This window comes from Dromaius novaehollandiae, chromosome W (assembly GCF_036370855.1).
Source record: "Dromaius novaehollandiae isolate bDroNov1 chromosome W, bDroNov1.hap1, whole genome shotgun sequence".
Lineage (NCBI taxonomy): Eukaryota > Metazoa > Chordata > Aves > Casuariiformes > Dromaiidae > Dromaius > Dromaius novaehollandiae.
In genome coordinates, this window is record NC_088130.1 from 8,233,222 (window position 1) to 8,254,328 (window position 21,107).

Below are 21,107 nucleotides of genomic sequence, written 5' to 3' on the forward strand. Positions count from 1 at the left end.
ACTGCCTGTTCTGCCTGATCGGTTTCTTGCTGGGTCTCTGCAGCTATTAGGAGGTCGTCCATGTAATGGATGATAAGCGCGCGCGGGAGCTGCGCTCTTACCGGCTGCAATACCTTAGCTACTGCCGCCTGACAAATCGTAGGTGAATTTTTCATGCCCTGCGGGAGGACGGTCCATTGATATCGCGCTGCTGGCTCCTGCAGATTCTCTGAGGGCAGTGTGAAGGCAAATCGAGCTTTGTCCTGAGGGGCTAATGGTATAGAGAAAAAGCAATCTTGGATATCCATCACCACCACTGGCCAATTCTTTGGTATTGCTGATGGTAGTGGCAACCCCGGCTGGAGGGCACCCATCGCTTCCATCTGCTGATTTACCGCTCGTAGGTCGTGCAGTAATCGAAATTTAGACTTATCCTTTTTGTGTATCACAAATATAGGAGTGTTCCAGGGACTGTGGCTTTCCTCCAGGTGTCCCTGCTCTAATTCTCTACTTACTATTTGTCGGGCAGCCGCCAATTTGTCCCCTGTCAATGGCCACTGCTCTACCCACACGGGCTCATTGGAGCACCATGTCAGCGGGACAGCGAAATGAGCCCCGAGGAGGTAGGCAGTGGCCCTTACCCTAAATTTGTCAGGTGAAAGCCGCTTTGCAATAAGGCATCTCGCCCTAACAATGGTTCCCCTATGGCAGTTATGTACGGCCGCACACGGATGATCTGAGCAGGCCTATCCGGGTCCTCCAATACAATTGTGATATCGGTTTCAGAAATCATAGCCTCCGCCCTGCCTCCCACTCCATCTAACGAGCTTGCCACTTTTGCTGGCCAACTCGATGGCCACAACCACGAGGGCACACATGTAACATCTGCCCCCGTATCTAGCATCATTATTAAGGGGATGCTAGGAGGACCCGCCCCTGGTGGGCCTATCAGATGCGCTTTCACTCGGGGTCTCTTCTCACACCCTAAGACCAGGGCCACGCGGGGTTTCCCTTCGGAGTTTGGTCGCTGGAGCTGTCCACCAGCGGTGTGTTGTTGTTGACGGGGGCTACTTGAGGCCGGCTCACCGGGGAGGGGTGGCCCCCCTAGTTGCCCTCCCCGCTTCTCGTTTCCCGACCGCCGACAATCTCGTGCTCTGTGTCCTGGTTTTCCACAGGCCCAGCATGTAAGGCTCCCCATACCCCCTGTTGGGCGTGCGTAACTTCCCTTATTCGTGCACTGTGCTCTCAAATGGCCCATTCGCCCGCAGCCAAAGCATGGGCCTCCTTTTGGACCTCCTCTAGCTCTAACCTCCGGCATTGCCATAACTGCTGCAGCAATCTGTAGGGCTGTGGTCTTGTCCCGGTGTTCTAATACGTACTTGATCGTCTGCCCTAGACTTGCTCCCTTAGGCGCTGTTCTTAGGATTTCTTTTGTCAACTCGTTGCCCTGTTGTTTGATACATTCCAACATCACCGCTCCTTTTGCAGCGTCTGGTAAAGATGCAAGTTCTACTGCTGCCTGTAGCCTGTCACAAAACTTGTCAAACGGCTCTCCCACTCTCTGCTTCACAGTCGTCCATGGGTCTGCCTGCTGCACCAGTGGCCCAATATCATCAAAGGCCTTTCGAGATGCTTCTGTTGCCGCCAGTATCTCCCGAGGTCTCAGGCCCGCTGCCTGCTGCTGGGGTGTAGCCATGGCCGCATCATTTCCTCTTAACCGCGTTAGGGTGGATTGGCCCAGTGGGTTCTGCGGGTCTGCCTGCGCGGCCATCAACGCCTGCTGCAGGCGCGAGGTCCACGCTTCTTTCCACATAAGGACCATCGTGGGCGATAAGACCAGTCGCGCGAGGGCGCGACAATCCCACGGTATTAGGCCTCCCGCGTGCGCCGCGTCCAGCAACGTCTGTGTCACCGGGTGTCGCAGGCCCTGTTCTTGCACTGCTTTCAATAGCTGTTGTACCGTCTTTGGGTCGAGGGGCATCCATTCCACTGCCCCCCCCCCTCCCCGGGGCAACTCGTACTGGGAAGGCCCCTATTGGCGCACGAAACTTGAGGCCACTCAGGGCACATTCCGTCGCTATCAGCTTCCAGTCCGTTAGGGGAATTTCTTTTCCCCCTCCCGCTTGGGCGGAACCTGCTGTCTCTGATAGCCCTCTTTGTTTAGCTGCTGCCTCTGATAGCCCTCTTTGTTTAGCTGTTGCCTCTAATAGCCCTCTTTGTTTAGCTGTTTCTTCTTCCAGAGCTGTAAGCAGCATAAACATCTGCTCCATATCTCTTGTGACTTTCCTCCTTTTTTTTTTTTTTTTTTTCCTTCGCCTCTGACTGCGGCGGGGGAACTCCGCCCTAGTTGCTGCACCTGAGTCTTCAGTCTCCTCCTTCCGCAATGCTGGTCGACGCCCACTCCTCTCTCGGCCAGCGCCATCTTTCCCCGGGTGCGGCACCCTCGGTCTTTCCCCTGCTTCTGGTCTTTCCCCTGCTTCTTCACTTCTTTCGTCCTCCCACTGCACCCGAATCATGGCCCCCGGTAGCCAGTCTCGGGGATCATCCACTATAAGCGGTCTTTCCTTTTCTTCTGCCTCCTCCACTTTCACCTTGCTTTCTTTTCCTCTACCCGCCACTGGCTTTTTCATATCTCGGTCTCCACAAAGGTCTCCTGGTTCTCCCCCTTCCATCGCCCTCATCTCTTTCCACGGATACCGCGGCGGTGGCGGAGAAGAGGGCGTTATTGGGTAAGCCTCTGGAGTTTTTGCCTCCCCCTCTCCCCGCTCTGGTTCTTGATTAACCGCCTCCTCCTTTATGTCTGTTTCCACACTCTCCGTTCTCACTTCATCCCCTACTATCGTCTCTTCCTCTATCGCCTCCGTTCGCTCCTCTGCGTTCGCTGCTGTCTGTGTCGCCATTTCCGCGGACATGTGCAGCGCCGCGCGGGCAGCCTGCCAGGTCTCAAGCTCCTCCCTAGTCCTTTGTAAAATGATCGTTATGTCTCCCCATGTCTTAAGCTCTGCGGCCTTCTTAGTGGCCATAGCTCTCTGAGCAAGCGCTCGAGTGCATTTCTCCCAGTTAGAAGGGGAAAAAATGTCCCCTGTTCTAACTATCGCTCCATCTTTCAGGAGCCGCCCGGCGCAGTTCGTAACTGCATCCGCTCTCATAGAGAGCACCCATTCCCGGGCACCCACGCGTACAACCTTAAGTACCGCGTCCATGATCCGGATCCTCTCGACCGCCTGCGGTCCGCCGTCTCAGCTATCACGTCGGGGTCACCACTTGTCGCCTTCTGATGCGACAATCTCCCGTTCGCCTGAGACGGCACGGAGGCTCCCCCTGCCTCCGGGCCAATGAGCACTGACACCAATATGAGGATGCTACAAATGGCGTTTATTGTACGTATGTATTCGCTTATATACCTACAAGCATACTGCTATCTCTACGTCATATCCTTCCTCTTCCTTCCTCTTTCCGTGCCATCGCGAGATCTTCCGATCGCCGTTCCCTACACTGGGCTTTGAATCAGGAATAACGATGAGCTTAACATGCTTACTGCGCATGTGTATGGTACATAAAAACTTCATCTAGTGCCCCCCCACAGTGTTCCTCACCCTGGACCGATGCTCAGCGGTGCCAGGGATCCCCTGCTCCATTATTGCCTCGACCGGGAAAATGCCGGGGAACCCCCGTTCAGACACAGAGGTAATAAATGCTCCATATCGACCATCGTGTGCCTTGTGTTTGTGTATCTGTCCCTGCTGGGAGTCCAGGTGGTGCCCCCGCCTCACCCTTGCATGTCCTAACATAGGACTTTCCAAACATGAGGAAGACAGACTCCTTCCAGTAATAACTATTCACTCATTCATTAAAAAAAGAAAGACTCTACCAGTTGCCATCTTGTATAATAAACAGCTTATCTTCCAGACAAGGAGGAGCTGTGTGTCTTAGCACTTGGTTCAGTGCCTTCTAGGGCCATTAGTTAGTCTAGTGATTTTGGATCAAATTATTAAGCAAGCAAGAATAGTTCTCAGTGTCCCTGGGGATGGTGATATAATTGGTATTGTACCACCCTGATCTCTTGCACTTTGGTTGGCCTGATGTGCAAATTAGAGCAGCCTCAGCACCAGGCAAGATATCTGAATTGTGGCAGACTAAGTATTTCCCTTCCTGTTTTGGTACTAAGAGCAGTAAAGCCAGCATGATTCTCATCTGCAAAAACAACCCCCTGTTTTGAGCTACTTTTCTCTCCTCTTTGCACCCCTGGAACAGCATTAAGGACTCAACTGCACAAGCTCCTCAAGTCAGATTTGAAGTGTGTAAGGGTTAGATGGATCAAACAGGAATGTTCCTGCCTTTTAGACCCTTATGGCTGAACAAAGTCCCATGGCAAGATTGACATTTTACAATGTAAATTCCCTGAGACAGGATATTGTCTTCTATTCATCTATATAGTGCCATAAAGAATGTTGTACAAATAAATAGTAATTGTAACCATAGGTCTAAACTGGTAGCTTGGCCTCAAACCCATCTCACATATAGGACTTTTTGTGATGTTTTTTGACTATAATTCCCATTGCTTTTGATATTTTTGCTGACTAATCCATGATTTCCCCATAATTTATCAAATCAGAATTCCAACCCCAAAGCTATTCCATATCATAAAACCAGTATGTGCTATCGCATAGTGTGACTCAATTATTGTGTGGCTGCCATCTCCTTCATCCCTTAGACAAGGGGGATCCACCCAGGAAGTGGTATTTTTTCAAAGCTGCTTAGTACAGAATTTCTGCTTTCAGCTCCATTCCCTAGTAGACTGCAGCCTGCTTTATAAATCTGCCATATTTAATATAGCACAAAAAGGCTGGCTCGGTTAATGTTTCTCATTCCCATAGAGAGTGGTTTGGCCATGTGGCAAGGATCTACTGTCAGCTTAGAGTCACTGACAAGGCCAAGTGACAAAACTCACATTATGGCCGTCAGCACCATACCTGAGGCTGTGGATACAAAGCAGAGGAGGTCATATTCTGGTGCTGGAACTAACAGCTTTGGGCAAAAATACATACATGGAGACATACACCACACCCCAGCATATTTGTGTGTGTGTGTGCGCGCGCATGTGTGTGTTGTATGTTTGTATCTAGAGGGGATATGCAAAAATATGTGCAAATATGAACACATACATATGTTGTGCATATTCTAAAACTAAATTAAAATTTTATTCTATATTTCTCCTACAGTGAAACCAAAAAGACTTCTTTGCACTATATTTAAGATGAGGCCAAACATTTATATTTTAAATATTGCATGCATATGTAATGATGTTTTACTGCTTATATTACAGTACTGAAAGTACTTAGCTGTTTTTTATTTAGAAATAACACTCTATGAAATGATTTCCATTTTCTGCATCTTGTTCTCCATACCGAAATGAGTTTTCACCCAGATTCACTTTTTCCTCAGGCATTCACGTTTTATTTTTGTTGGGGTGATCTGATGGAAATTGGTCTAACTTTACTTTGCAGAAAGGAAATTTCAAGTTAGATTTGCCAACTGTTTTATTTTGTGCTCCCTCTGGAGCCATTGGGAAAAAAATCCATAGTTGAAATATGTTTAACACATGTAATTTTGGAAAATGTTTAATTTTTCTCATCAATTAGTTTGGAGACTTGAAGCTTTTAATGCCTCATAAGCTCTGTATAATTTGTAAGTGGGTCTTTGTAGAAGTGACTTCTCTGATTCAAATCAAGGACAACAATCAGAATTAACAGGTCATCTTCCATTTGTTGGAAGGTGTGTGGTTCTAGTTATTAATGTACAGTGTACTGTAGGGGACCTACTGTAAGTCAGCTTTTTGGCAGAGATCTCTTGCTTCTGCCATAACTATATATACACAAACATATATGTAAATACATATATTCATATAATCACAAACATATTCACACACATTCATTTTCTTTCTCTTGGCATGTGCCAAAATATCAGGATGATTTAAATAATTATCTTCATCAAATGCTTTAAAAGAATTGATTGGATGCTGTATGTACCCTATGGAGGCTGATGTATATAACTATAGCTATATACTGGCTTGCATGTCTTTGCTTTCCTTGTTCAGACATACTGTGCCCTGTTCCAGACAATGAGAACTGGCTTGTTTGACAGGATGTGAGATAGTAAGCTTCCATTTATGAAGATGTCCCCTAAATTTTGAATTGTGTGCCCAGAAAATAGTGAGGTGAAGGTGAGTATGAAAAAAAGAAGCAAGACAAAAAAAAAAAAAACCAGAGGGAAATATTATTGCAAAGACTCATAAAGATACAATGTATGTCAAAATGAGGTGCAAGCTTTTTGTCTCTAGACAGCCCAATAAATGTAGCTAAATTCAAACAGATTGTACGTGACTTGAATTCGTCAAGGGATCCACTAAAGAGTTTCTGGTTAAAGAGAGACTGATCTGAGAGTCCCAGAGCTTCCTTGTTTTGGCCAGGCACTTGTATAGCAAGAAGAACTTTTCTTGAAGTTTTCTGGCTCAAGCTAAGAAGTATCAAGACATGTGAACTATTAAAATACACAAAAAAGGAAGGGAGAGGAGAGGAGAGGAAGTAGAAAATATTAGGAGAATTATGGAAGAACAATCAAAAAAAAGTTATATTGAGAGTAAACATATTCTGAAAAAAGATGAAAGAGAAGTGATTCCAAAATGAAAGGTACAAAAATCCATGGAGTGAAGGTATGAGGAGATAATGGAGGGAAAGAAGAACAAATTTGAGGAAGAATTTCTAGCTAGAAATATTTTACATTTGTTTTTTCTAAAATGAATTAAAAAACTTTAAAACAAAACCACGCCTCTTGTTATTTACTGTACAGAATGTAATTATGTTACAAAAACTACCATAATCTCTGCTAATGTATTGTTAAATTGAAATGGTCAACAAACACTGCAGTTAAGATTCTATTAGTAACATTATACTTTTAAACTAGGAATGATGGGGGACAGAGAGAATGATCAATGATCAAGTAAGGAAGTGGTGGACAGGGTTGGCAACTGTAAGGGTGAGGTGGGGGCACCGCCTGGACTCCCAGCAGGGACGGATACACAAACACAAGGCATACGATGGTCGATATGGAGCATTTATTACCTCTGCATCTGAGCGGGGGGTCCCCGGCATTTTCCCGGTCGAGGCAATAATGGAGCGGGGGATCCCTGGCACCGCTGAGCATGGGTCCAGGGTGAGGAACACCATGGAGGGGGCACTAGATGAAGTTTTTATGTACCATACACATGCGCAGTAAGCATGTTGAGATCATTGTTATTCTCGATTCAAAGCCCAGGTGCAGCGCCACCCTGGCACAGGCTGAACCACGTGACTATGGGTCAACATGCCCTGTTGATGCTCCTTTTCCCACGGAAGGGTCTGGCTAGCTTCCATCGCCTATCTCCTCGACATTCTTCCGCACTTTCCCATACACTCCACCCCCGCGATGGAAAGCTAGTTACAGGCCGTCCCAATCCTCAGAAGGGCATGGGGTATGAGGGCAAGGGAGTTTACAAAGTAATGAAATCAAAACATAACATAATACAAAGCAAGAGATAAACAAGAGTCCTCCTTGTATGAGGTGGCTGATATTCTCAATAGATGCCGATCCATCGGTGATGTTGAGACAGCACATCCCGGCAAAGTCATGGTGTCTGTGGTTATCTCGCAGTAGGAGGCAGTCGATCCCTAGGTGGTTTTGCAGTGTTCCTTGCTACACTGCTCCCAACTCCCTATTTAAAGAGGCAATGGCTCTAGATGTCCAATTTAAGCCTTGAGCCAAAGCACAGGCAACATGCTCTAACTGTTTGCAATTATGTGCCACCACCCCCGGGATCCCAGCTAGGCTCAACAATAGGCCTAGAGCTTCTGCATGAGAAAATAAACTTTTATGGCAGTTACAAGTGGCATCTTAGGATATGCCACAGGGTCCTTCGCCGCTCCATCATAAAGGGAGGGATGCTTAAAGTAACACGACCTACAGTGCATGGGCCACCTGTGGCATTGGCCGGCACATATGTATATGCTGTAGTGCCAGACAGAAGGAACCATCCTAATGGTAGTATAAGGTGAGCAGATGCATAGGTAATATTCATAGTGTCATTACAAATTGACTGCATATCAGTTACATTCCGCAGAACAGAGGCAGCATCTACAAAGCGAAAGCAAATATCTGCTTTAGATATGTTAGCTATATGGAAAGAGTAAGCCCAAGGTGTCAGCTTTTGGGAAACAATACCCAAATCGCATAAATTCATGGGAGTAACAGAAATATCATTTTTTTTTTTTTTAAGTATAACTCTGCAATACTGCGAGTGGAGCTGGTACACCTATGTAACACATAGTTAAGACATCATCCACTGATCGTCCTCCTGCAATACAGAAAGCAGAGAGGTTAGCTGACCTTTGTGCCAGCCAAATCCATGTATTTACATGGGAGGCTGGATAGTCTTGTAGATGAAGGGCATCTGTCGTGGTCACAAGAGGCAACATTCCTACGGCAACTTCCAGATGCCGGTGTGATAACCTGTTGATGGGAAGATAGAAAGGCATGGTATCGCCATCAGGAGGAACTAGAGCAGTGGCTCCTGGACCATCTGCTAAAACAGTGCCAGGCCATTTTTCCTTTTGAGGAGTTAGTATCCGCACACTGACTAAAGAGTGCATTGAGGGTGTTTGCTGAATTTGGGGCACTCTGGCACTGTGGGTCAGGATTCCTCGCAGTATTGGTGCTCCCTGTGAGACATTCACTGGCGTGGATACGGATACCTGGAAAGATAAATCTTGAGAAGAGGTCAATAAGAGTGGGGCTATTTGAACAGGTATCAAAGGTGTAAACAGCCATACACACTGTGAAGGGCAGCCAAGTCTTAAATGTAAGCTTATAACTCTTCGTTCAGTAATCATGAGTTGCTCAGGTGTATAGAATTCTACCTCGCCAGAGGCGAGTATGCGGGGGGGCAATCCCCCTCTTCCATTACAGATATCCGAGCAGGGATTGCTCAGGTTGGTTTGGCTTGTACTCGCTCAGGAGATAACATCCCAAAAGAGGGGCCTCTTGGAAAGGCAATGGCTCTATTGGGGGAGCAAGGAGGGGGCAGCCCCTCTGGCTCAGACAATAGAGGCATTTGCTCAAAACATACTTCCCCTAACAAGGGTGCATGTGGGGTACTCATGTTCTTTCTCCACACCTTAAACCGGGCTTGTAGGCAGTGTTCCCATTTCCAATGCGTTGCAGCTTGGGCCACCCCTACATGGGCCCTGACTGTATCATCCATCACCCATGCCTGAATGGGGAGGGGTGTGTGTACAGTCACCAGGTCATGTCCTGTAACTCCTTCGGTATCCTGCAAAGCCCACACCACAGCCAAAAGCTGTTTCTCCAGAGGTGTGTAGTTTGCTGTGGCCCCTTGCAGGGAACGGGACCAGAAACCTAGAGGTTCCTGCCTTGCATGGGCACATTGCTGCCACAACCCCCAGGACATCGTATCCCCCATAACTGTTACCTCCAGCGCGAAAGGGTGTCCCTCATGCGGAGTGAATAGCTTGGAATGTTGGACCACCACCTCCTTGCACAGGTCAAAGGCTTGCTGCTGCTCTTTAGTCCATTGCCACTGGCTACCCTTTTTTTTGGTCAAACGCTGTAGTGGCTGCATTAAATATGCGAAGTGGGGTATAAAGGTCCGCCAGAACCCCAAAAGGCCCCAGAAGCTTGTAGTTGTTTTACAGTAGTGGCAACAGGGTATTGTTGAATAGTATTGCACACTTTCTCAGGGATAGCTTTTGTCTGCCCCCTCCAGACTATTCCTAAGAATTGCACACTGGTGTCCAGCCCCTGTACCTTCTCAGGGTTTACAGCCCACCCCCACTCCTGTAGGGTCTGAATATCTCTGCCCAGTAACACGTCAATCCCCAAGAGGTACTCACGAATCAGTGCTAATAAAACTGGGGTAATTATTATTATTATTATTATTATTATTATTATTATTTTGGCCGATTCTTAATGTAACTACTGCCTGTACTGCTGGGGTGGCCGATCCTTCCAACCCACATATACGGATAGTGGCCTCCCCAGAGCTACCACACTATGTAGTACGGTAACTTCTGCTCCAGTATCTACTAAAGCAAGCACAGCAATTTCTCCTCCAGAGCGCCAGCGAATTTGCAGGGGTACATAAGGGTGTCAGGTCCCCTGGATGCTAAGCCGCAACGGATGCTCGTATTGCAGGGGACCCACCTCCCCCTCATTGTCTTTTGGGTGGCAATTTCCACACTGTGGCTGGAGCAGTAGGCTCTGTCTGATATTGCTGATTAGCAGGTAACCGCTGCTTAAATAAGTCAGCAGTAGAAAGACCATTTATCTCATCATGTAATACCCCTGCCTGCAGCAAATCAGTCCACATCTGTCACCTCATTAGCTTTCCACTCAGTTTAGTAGTCCCTGCCAATTTTCTCACCTTGGAATTCCAAACTGCTCTCACTGGCTTAGTATCCAGTTCACCAACAAGCGCCAAATCCCTTATATTATTTACCAAAGCCCCCACTGTAGCAGCTAACTCACCTGTGGACAGGTAAGCACCTGCCACGGTGGCGCACAACCATCGATATAATGTTGGAGCTACAAGAACATTTCCTGCCCCATCCCATGCAGAAGTTAATTGGGTAAGATAATACTGTAGTTGGGCATCAGTTGATGAGGGGCTCATTAAATTCAGCTCCTCTCTTGCAAGAGCAAGCGATCCAGCACCTGCATCCCATGCTCTCACTAACCAGGCTAACAAAGACTTCCTGGAAAGTATTTAAAAACTCACATAACTCTTTTGGCGTATAAATCCTTCACTGCTCTACAGAATCCCTATCTATTTGTCTCTCCCCCTTCAATTGCACAAGAGGTCAGACCTGGGGAGTAGTCAGTTCTCCTTCTAATGCAAATTCCACCTCCAAGTCAGAGGAAGTACTCCAAATATTGCCATCCCACTCCTCTGGGTCCCAGGAGATTCGAGGTATAATCACCCGCACCTGAAAAACAGTAGCAGGCACCTTCCCATAATGCCCACAGAGCTTATTAGTCATCCGCAAAGCTAATCGCTCTACCCTGTGGGTTGATTCCTGACTCTTTTCAGTTTGGGTCATAATCAACTCCTGTGCTACTGCCCTCGTATCATGCAAGTCTCCAATCTCCTTCTGCAGATCCTTTACTTGTTGCTGCAAAGATGATACCTCGTTATCTAAGGCTCGAATGCCTGTCAGCAGTGCCCACCCTAGTCGTCCGGCCAGCTTCCGAGCCGCTTCCGAAGCGGCACGGAAGGGCATAACCTGCAAAGCGGATTCAACCGCCTTTGGGGTAACACTTTCCCCCCGTGCCAACTCTGGCCAGTCCTCGGGGACTGCCAGTGTGGCAAGCAATGCAGCTGCCGGCCCCCATGGCTCAGTCTGGGGCCATCCTGGCAGCCGCAGGCGAGCAGTCCCTTCTTGACTCCTTTCTTCCAGTCCTTTCTTCTCCCCCTCCCCCTTTGCTCTCCTCGGCCACGGCATTGTCGTTTGTGTATCCTGCTGACTACGCCAAGTGTAAGGGTGAGGTGGGGGCACCGCCTGGACTGCCGGCAGGGACGGATACACAAACACAAGGCATACAATGGTCGATATGGAGCATTTATTACCTCTGCGTCTGAGCGGGGGGTCCCCGGCGTTTTCCCGATCGAGGCAATAATGGAGCGGGGGATCCCTGGCACCGCTGAGCGTCGGTCCAGGGTGAGGAACACTGTGGGGGGGGCACTAGATGAAGTTTTTATGTACCATACACATGCGCAGTAAGCATGTTGAGCTCATTGTTATTCTCGATTCAAAGCCCATGTGCAGTGCCACCCTGGCACAGGCTGAACCACGTGACTATGGGTCAACATGCCCTGTTGATGCTCCTTTTCCCACGGAATGGTCTGGCTAGCTTCCATCGTCTATCTCCTCGACATTCTTCCGCACTTTCTCATACAGCATCCAAAGCATATGGGGTGATGTAAACCGAAGGGATCTCTTAATCAACAAAACAGGGCTGAAAGTGGAATTGCCCCAAGCGTATGCACATAAATAAGGAAGTGCCTACAGGACCACATTACAAAGAAAGCTCTCATACCCTTTCTGGGAAATCAGCATGGCTGGGGTGCCTCTCTGAAGTGCCTGTACCCTAATGCACGCAGCATGGGGAACAAACAGGAGGAATTAGAGATCTGTGTGCAGTTACAGGGCTATACTATCATTGGGATCACGGAGATGTGGTGGGATAGCTCACACGACTGGAATGCTGCGATGGATGGATACAGGCTCTTTAGGACAGACAGGCCAGGATGGCGAGGAGGGGGAGTTGCCCTTTATGTGAAAGAGCAACTGGAATGCATGGAGCTCTGCCTGGGGATGGGTGAAGGGCCAGCTGAGAGTTTATGGCTCAGGATTAGTGGGCAGACCAACACGGGTGACATTGTCGTGGGTGTCTGCTATAGGCCACCTGATCAGGAGGAAGAAATAGATGAGGCCTTCTTCAGACAACTGGAAGAAGCCTCACGTTCACAGGCCCTGGTCCTCATGGGGAATTGAACCACCCTGACATCTGCTGGAGGAAGAACACAGCAGGGCACAAGCAATCCGGGAGGTTCCTGGAGAGCATTGATGACAACTTCTTGACACAGGTGATCAAGGAGCTGATGCAGAGAGGCACCCTGCTGGACCTGATACTTACAAACAAGGAAGGGCTGGTTGGAGATGTGAAAGTTGGGGGCAGCCTTGGCTGCAGCAACCATGATGAATGGTGGAGTTCAGGATCCTGTGAGGAGTGAGCAGGGCAAAGAGCAGGATCACAACCCTGGACTTGAGGAGAGAAGACTTGGGACCTGCTTGGAAGAATCCCACGGGATATGGCCCTGGATGGAAGAGGGGTCCAAAAGAGCTGGCAAATATTCAAGGATCACCTCCTCCAAGCCCAAGAATGGTCCATCCCAACAAGCAGGAAATCAAGCAAAGGCAGCAAGAGGCCTGCATGGATGAACAAGGAGCTCCTGGCAAAACTCAAACATAAAAAGGAAATGTCCAAGAGGTGGAAGCAAGGACAGGCAACCCAGGAGGAATATAGAGACTGTCCAAGCATGCATAAATGGGGTTAGGAAAGCTAAAGCCCATCTGTAGTTCCTGAGGACTGGTAGAGAGGATGTCCTTCAAGAAGGAGGATCCAGGAAACTACAGGTCGGTCAGCCTCACCTCAATCCCTGGGAAGCTGATGGAGCAACTAATCCTGGATACCCTTTCCAGACATGTGAAGGACAAGAAAGTGATTGGTAGTAGTCAGCATGGATTTATGAAGGGGAAATCATGCTTAACCAACCTGATAGTCTTCTGTGATGAGATGACTAGCTTGGTGGATGAGGGAAGGGCAGTGGATGTTTTTTTATCTTGACTTTGGGAAGGCTTTTGATACCATCTCCCACAACATCCTCATAGACAAGCTGACAAAGAACGGGCTAGATTAGTAGACAGTGAGGTGGATTGAAAATTGGCTGAACTGCCAGGCTCAGAGGGTTGTGATCGGTGGCACGAAGTGCAGTTGGAGACTAGGCATTAGTGGTGTCCCCCAGGCGTCGATACTGGGGGCCAATACTGTTTAACTTCTTCATTAATGACCTGGATGATGGGACCAAATGTACCCTCAGCAAGTTCACAGACGATACAAAACTCTGAGAAGTGACTGATACATGAAAGGGCTTTGCTGCCATTCGGAGGGACCTCGACAGGCTGGAGAGATGGGCAGAGAGGAACCTCATGGAGTTCAACAAGGAGAAATGCCAAGTCCTGCACCTGGGACGGAGCAACCTCCTGCAATGGTAGTGGCTGGTGACTGACTGGCAGGGTAGTAGCTCTGCTGAAAAGGCCCTGCATGTCCTGGTGAACAGTAAGCTAAACATGAGCCATCAGTGTGCCCTGGCAGTGATAAAGAGTAATTAAAGGACAACTTTCATACAAAACAAGAAGTGACAGGTGCCATGGCCCTCAGCTTCTGGCAGAAGTCCTGCCACTCACAGTGACATGCAACCCCTTGCAACAATACAGGCTAGGGATTGACTGGCTAGGGAGCAGCTCTGTGGAGAGACCAGGAGTCCTGGTGCACAGCAAGCTGAACAATAGCCAGAAGTGTGCCAACAGCATCCTGGACTGTATCAACAGGATCATAGCCAGTAGATTTAGGGAAGTGATTATCCCACTTTATTCAGCACTTGTTAGACCACATCTAGAGTATTGCATCCAGTTTTGGGGCCCCCAAGGCAAGAAAGACATTGATAAACTGGATTGAGTTCAGCAGAGGGCCACCAAGATGGTCAGGGGGCTGGAGCACATGCCCTATGAGGAGAGGCTGAGGAAACTGGGCTTGTGCAGCCTGGAGAAGGGTTTGGGGGCAGGGGAACGACCCAACAGCAGCCTTCCAATACCTAAGAGGAAGTTATTGAGAAGACAGAGCCAGGCTGTTTACTGAGGTGCAGAGTGGGAGAATAAGAGACAATGATCATAAATTGAAACAGGCGAGGTGCCAACTGGATATAAGGAAAAAATGTTTCATTATGAGGATAATGAAGCATTGGAACAGGGGCCCAGAGAGGTCATGGACCCTCTGTCCTTGGAGGTTTCGAAGACTAGACTGGATAAAGCCCTGAGCAACCTTGTCCAAATTTAGTTTTGACCCTGCTTTGAGCAGGAGGTTGTACTAGAGACCTCCTGAGGTCCCTTCCAACCATGATGGTTTTATGATTCTATGACCACAGTTGTATAGGAAATCTGTGGCAGCTATTGACATTGAACTGAGGTCTCTTGACTGCCAAGCTTAAATGCCTAATCATCTTTCTTCTCTTTATGATACCTCTCCTCCTCTGAACTCTTACATGTTTTGGTCTGATAAATGGACATCACAGTGTGGCAGAAAGCCTGCTTTATCATGCACTTTTTATTAGTAAAGTGTCAGAGCTACTTTTTGCAGTTGCAGTACTTTTTGCATTTTCCCCTGTAATGAAACCTCACCTACATCCCTCCCTCAAGACTGTTCTAAAAGATACAGTTTAGTCCAAAATGGTCTTTCTCATTTCTTCTCCCCATCATTTTCCTGGGTACATGCATCTTCCTTTCTGTGGCAGCAGCACTAACATTCAGACTTTGTCCACTGTCAGGCAGATTTTTGGACTGTAAGGAGGATTTTCTTTGTGCAGGAGTGGGTTTGGGTTTTTTTTTTTTTTTTTTTTAATGCAACAAGGCTGCCAAGTCACCTTACTGCCCCACAGTATTTTGATGGCACATAGGTTAATCTGGCTTTTTTTTTTTTTCCTTGCCATTGCCCAAGCAAGAAGCATAAGGAACTGGGAAACCCTGCTGGAAAGCAAACAGACCAGACTGCATTTGATGATCTGTTTCAGGGAATAACTTTCTCATGAAATGGAGTCACTAACATGAGAGTTCAGTTCCCTGTTTTAAAACATGACACTCTACATGGAGTCCCATATCCTAGCCTGCCAAATTCCAGGCTGTTTAATGCATTGTCAAATGAATCATAGCTGCAAAATAATAGAAATAGTTGTTTTAGTGTAAGCATGATTGGCTAATGCTGTCAAAATACACACTGTTCTTCTAGAACTGGAGCAATTACAACGTGAAAAGATTTTACAAGGGAGCTATGTTAAAGACTTAGAGACCAGAGCCCTGTCACTGGTGGAATTATTATACCTCTGCTCTATAAGGAAGTTACATTACAGTAATCAGATGAAGGAATATAATACTAAATAATGTTATCATCAGTGCAGTAAAGGAATGCATTCACTTCCAGTAGTGTGATGGGGAGAGTGACCTCAGCCTGTATGCAGTAGTGCATAGCACATAGTTGTGTTAGGTATACTTTCTTGACCTTTTGTCCTCAGTAAAATGATATCCTTCAGTGAAGTTGGGGATCCTCTTGTTGTTTGCCTAGTCACTCTGGTGAACACTCTTGTAAGAGTTTATGGAGTTCAGTTAACAGAGGCAGCCAACAGACGCAGCAGTTTGCACAGCAGTTGACACAGAAGGGTGCAAGAAACTCTGCTGAGGTCAGTGTACACATGCTCAGCAATGGTGGTGCCGCACCACAGGGCATGGTCCCTAGCACCAACTGGAGCAACTATCCCTGGAACATCAGAGGGCCTCAACTCAGACAGAGTTCCTGAGGAAGGATGCAGCTCTCCAGGTCTCAAGCTGCAGGGAGTGCCTGGGGCTTCTCGCTGAGGATGGGGTAGGGGGAGATGGTGTCCTTGCCTGCAGGAGGTGCGCACTGGTGGAGGATCTGTGTTGCCAAGTAAAGGAGCTGTAGGAGGAGGTCAGTAGACTGCACAGCATCAGAGATGATGAAATGGAGATTGACAGGATCTTCTCCAAAACCCTGCAGATACAAGAGCCTGAACCCCCAACTGTACTGAAGGAGGGGCAGGCAGAGTCTGTGCTTATTGGTTTGGGAAATGGAGACTCCCATGATGGAGAAGGCTGGAAGCTTGAGACTTCTGGTACCAGGAGGAAGGCTCTTGCTCCACCTGCAGATCTGCAACTACAGAATAGGTTCAGTGCTCTGGTAGCAGATGAGCGGCTGGGAGCTCTGTCCAAGGAAGCATCCAAGCCTGAATGAGCCTGAACCATGCTGGAGCACCAGGAGGAAGCAGCAAGTGATAGTAGTGGGAGACTGCCTCCTGTGGGGGACAGAGGCCCCCATCTGCTGACCTGACTCGCTGTCTAGGGAAGTTTGCCAGGGGCTCAGATACAGGATGTTATGAATGGAAAGGCTTGAGGAGTGGATGGAGTCTATGGGTCAACACTTGGATACACAGCTGGTGTCGACAACAGGGATTTGGCTTTTATGACCATGGGACACTCTTTGAGGGTCGAGGACTGCTAGGAAGAGACAAGATCCACCTGACCAAATGGGGCGAAAGCATCTTTGCCAACAGGCTGGCCAACTGGGTGAGGAGAGCTTTAAACTAGGAATGATGAGAGGGAGATAAACTAATATCAAGTGAGGAAGTGATGGACCAGGTTGGCAAACAAAGGGTGCAGGATGATGAGGACAAGAGAGACCTCGCAATCAACAAAACAGGGCTGAAGGGGGTCCACCTCAAGCATAAGCACACAAATAGGTAAATGCCAAGAGGACGTCATTATGGGGGAAGCTCACACACTTTTTCTGGGAAATCAACGTGAGTGGGTGCCTCTCTGAAATGCCTATACAGTAATGCACACAGCATGGGGAACAAACAGGAGGCATTAGAGGTCTGTGTGCAGTTGCAGGGCTATGATCTCATTGGGATCACAGAGATGTGGTGGGATAGCTCACACGGCTGGAGTCACCTCGATCCCTGGGAGAGTGATAAAAAATAATCCTGGAAACCATTTCCAAACATATTAGGGATGAAAAGGTGATTGGGAGTAGTCATCATGGACTTATAAAGGGGAAATCATACCTGGCCAACCTTATAGCCTTCTATGAGGAGATGACAGGCCCAATGGATAAGGGGAGAGCAGCGAATGTTGTTTATCTAGACTTTAGAAAGGCTTTTGACACCTTCTCCCATAAAATTCTCATTGACAAACTGATGAAGTATGGGCTGGATAAGTGGACAATGATGTGGATTGAAAACTGGCTACATTGCTGGGCTCAAAGGGTTGTGATCAATGACACCAAGTCCATCTGGAGGCCAGTCCCTAGTGGTATCCCCCAGGGGTTGATACTGGGGCCAATATTGTTTAACATCTTCATTAATGACCTGGATGATGGGACAGAGTGCACCTTCAGCAAGTTTGCAGACAATATAAAACTGGGAGGAGTAGTTGATACACCAGATGCACAAGTTGAACATGAGCCAGGAACCCGCCCTTGTGGCAAGGAACGACATCCAGGGCTGCATTAGGAAGAGTGTTGCCAGCAGTCGACGGAGGTGATCCTTCCCTTCTACTCAGCACTGGTGAGGCCACACCTGGAGTCCTGTGTCCAGTTCTGGGCTCCCCAGTACAAGAAAGACATGGACATACTGGAGCGAGTCCAGCAAAGGGCCTCCAAGATGATTAAAGGAGGAGAGGCTGGGACAGCTGGGATTGTTTAGCCTCAAGAAGAGAAGGCTCGGGGGGATATCAACATGTATGAATATCTGATGGAAGGGAGTAAAGACGATGGAGCCAGGCTCTTCTCAGTGATGTCCAGTGATAGGAAAGAGGCAATGGGCATAAACTGAAATACAAGAAATTCCATTTAAACATAAGAAAAAGCTCTTTTACTGTGCGGGTGGTCCAACACTGGCACAGGTTGCCCAGAGAGGTTGTGGAGTCTGCATCCTTGGAGATATTCAAAACCCGACTGGACATGGTCCTGGGCAACCTGCTCTTGCTGACCCTGCTTTGAGCAGGGGCGTTAGACCAGATGATCTCCAGAGGTCCCTTCCATAGCTCAACGATTCTGTGATTCTGAGCCATCCCCCCTCAATTTGCTAGGATCCAAGTTCCCAGGAAGCATTCTTTTCAGTCTAGACAGTTTGATTTAATCCTGACAGTGTATCTGAAGTTATCTAGGGTCAAGGATTTCTTAGTTGTGAAAGTTCATTTTGTTTTTACTGGTTTAGTGCCAGTAAATAAGTCACCAAAACCACTGGCTGAGTGTCATTTGCTAGGAAAAGGCTGGGATCACAAGGAAGCCTTCTGTTTTTTAGCAAAAAAAAAAAAAAAAAAAAAAGTGCTGAGATAAGCAGCGTCAAACCCAGCTGCATCAATATGAGTGCATGAAGACAAATGAAAACTTTCACTATTGGATATGGGGGTTAGGGAGTCCCTAGCTGAAAACTCTTCATATCTCAGGAACAGCTGTCATAACTGAAACTGCAAGGGATTGCTTTTTCAACTAACTTTGATAAGAATTATTATTTCCCCAGTCCTTTCTCTAGCACATAAACACACTTGTAGCAACACAGTTCATCTGAAAGGTGACTAGATTTCAGTATTGTCAAAGATTTCTAACCCCCCCCCCCCGCCCTTTCTCTTCCCCTTGTGCCCAGTCCCCAGCTGGCATTTCTAACAGGTACTGTAGACAGACACCATCATATGGCTGGTATACCATATGAACTCAACAGATATCACATGATGTAAAGCTCTCTAGGTTTTTACCATAGGAGGCTGAACTTTACAAAATTAGAACTAACATTTACACATTGGCAACAGTGACAACTCTTGGCTGAACTTGGCTGCCATCACTGGGCCTGCCCTGCTCGCCTCGATCAGGTACTGTGGGACTGGGCCCTTGCTGCTCCCTGACACTAACACAGCAGAAAATAAATACTGGCATGTATTGAAAATAATGTGAGTAGAGGTAGATATTTTCCTTACATATAGTGCAGCTAAAATGTTGACAAATTGTGTGGTTCCCAGAAATATGGAAAATTCAGGGAAAGATATTAACTAAATTAATGCAAGAACAAAACTCCAACAACATAAAATAAATCTGCAGCTAATGTTATGGGATTATATCTTTATCAAGTTGAAGTCTGTGAGTAGGTAAAGGGCAATTTTCATACAAGACAAGAAGTGACAAATGACACCCCCCCACACTTCTGGTGGAAGTCCTGCTGCTCACTTATGGTCACATGGCCCACTTGGCCCAGAAGTCCTTCCCCTTTTCTGGTCACATGACTGATTTACTCCACCTCCCTTTGCCACTGGGACAGACATTTTGAAACTACCATACCCCATATGTTCTGAGAACACCCTGTGATTTGTTGGCAGATAAAGCCATGCCTTCTTACACTTCTTACACTGTTGTAGGTGTTTGTTACAGGCCACCTGATCAGGAAGAGGAAGTAGATGAGGCTTTCTACAGACAGCTGGAAGTACTGCTATGTGCATTGGTGTACAGACATTTGAGATGGGCCCCAAGTCACACTGCTGAGAGTTATAGAGAACATGCAGTCAGCAAAACAGGGCTCAAGTGGGCATACCTCAAGCAATTACATGCAGCTAAGGAAGTACTTACACGACAAGACTATGGGGAAACCTCTTGCACCCCTTCTGGGAAATCAAAATGCTTGGATACCTCTCTGAAGTGTCTGAAGTGCCTGTACACCAATGCATGCAGCATGGGGAATAAACAGGAGGATCTAGAGATCTGTATGCAGTCATGGGGCTATGATCTCATTGCGATTACAGAGACATGGTGGGATAGCTCGCATGACTGGAATGCTGCCATGGATGGATACATGCTCTTTAGGAAGGACAGGCCAGGAAGGCAAGGAGGGGGGCCACCTGATCAGGAAGAGGAAGTAGATGAGGCCTTCTACAGACAGCTGGAAGTAGCCTCACAATTACAGGACCTGGTTCTCATGGGGGACTTGAACCACCCTGATATCTGCTGGAGGAACAACACAGCAAGGCACAAGCAATCCAGGAGGTTCCTGGAGCGCATCGATGATAACTTTCTCAGGTGATAGAGGAGCCAACGAGGAGAGGTGCGTTGCTGGACCTTGTACTAACAAACATGGAAGGGATGGTTGGAGATGTGGAGGTTGGGGGAAGCCTTGGCTGCAGTGACGATGAGATGGTGGAGTTCAGAATCCTGCGAGGAGGAAGCAGGGCAAAAAGCAGGATCGCAACCCTGGGCTTCAGGAGAGCAAACTTTGGCCTCTTCAGGGACCTACTTAGAAGAAGCCCATGGGATATGGCCCTAGAAGGAAGAGAGGTCCAGGAAAGCTGGTTGATATTCAAGGATCACCTCCTCCAAGCTCAAGAACAGTGCATCCCCATGAGCAGGAAGTCGAGCAAAGGGGGCAGGAGACCTGCATGGATGAACAAGGAGCTCCTGGCAAGACTCAAACAGAAGAAGGAAGTGCACAGGAGGTGGAAGCAGGGACAGGCCACTTGGGAGGAATATAGGGGCGTTGTCCGAGTATGCAGGGATGGGGCTAGGAAGGCCAAGGCCCATTTGGAATTGAATCTGGCGAGGGATATCAAGGAGAGCAAGAAGGGCTTCTTTAAATACATCAGTAACAAAAGGAAGACTAGGGAGAATGTGGGCCTGCTGCTGAATGGGGCAGG

General features: G+C 47.7%; 1 long non-coding RNA gene across 1 annotated transcript; it reads right to left on the reverse strand.

Moving 5' to 3' along the window:
- Positions 1 to 7,078: 7,078 nt before the first annotated feature.
- LOC135324344 (uncharacterized) lies at positions 7,079 to 11,747 on the reverse strand. The gene is made up of 2 exons (XR_010385707.1): positions 11,657 to 11,747; positions 7,079 to 11,015 (listed from the first exon to the last, which is right to left on the reverse strand). It is a non-coding gene; the product is annotated as an uncharacterized LOC135324344 (long non-coding RNA).
- Positions 11,748 to 21,107: the final 9,360 nt, after the last annotated feature.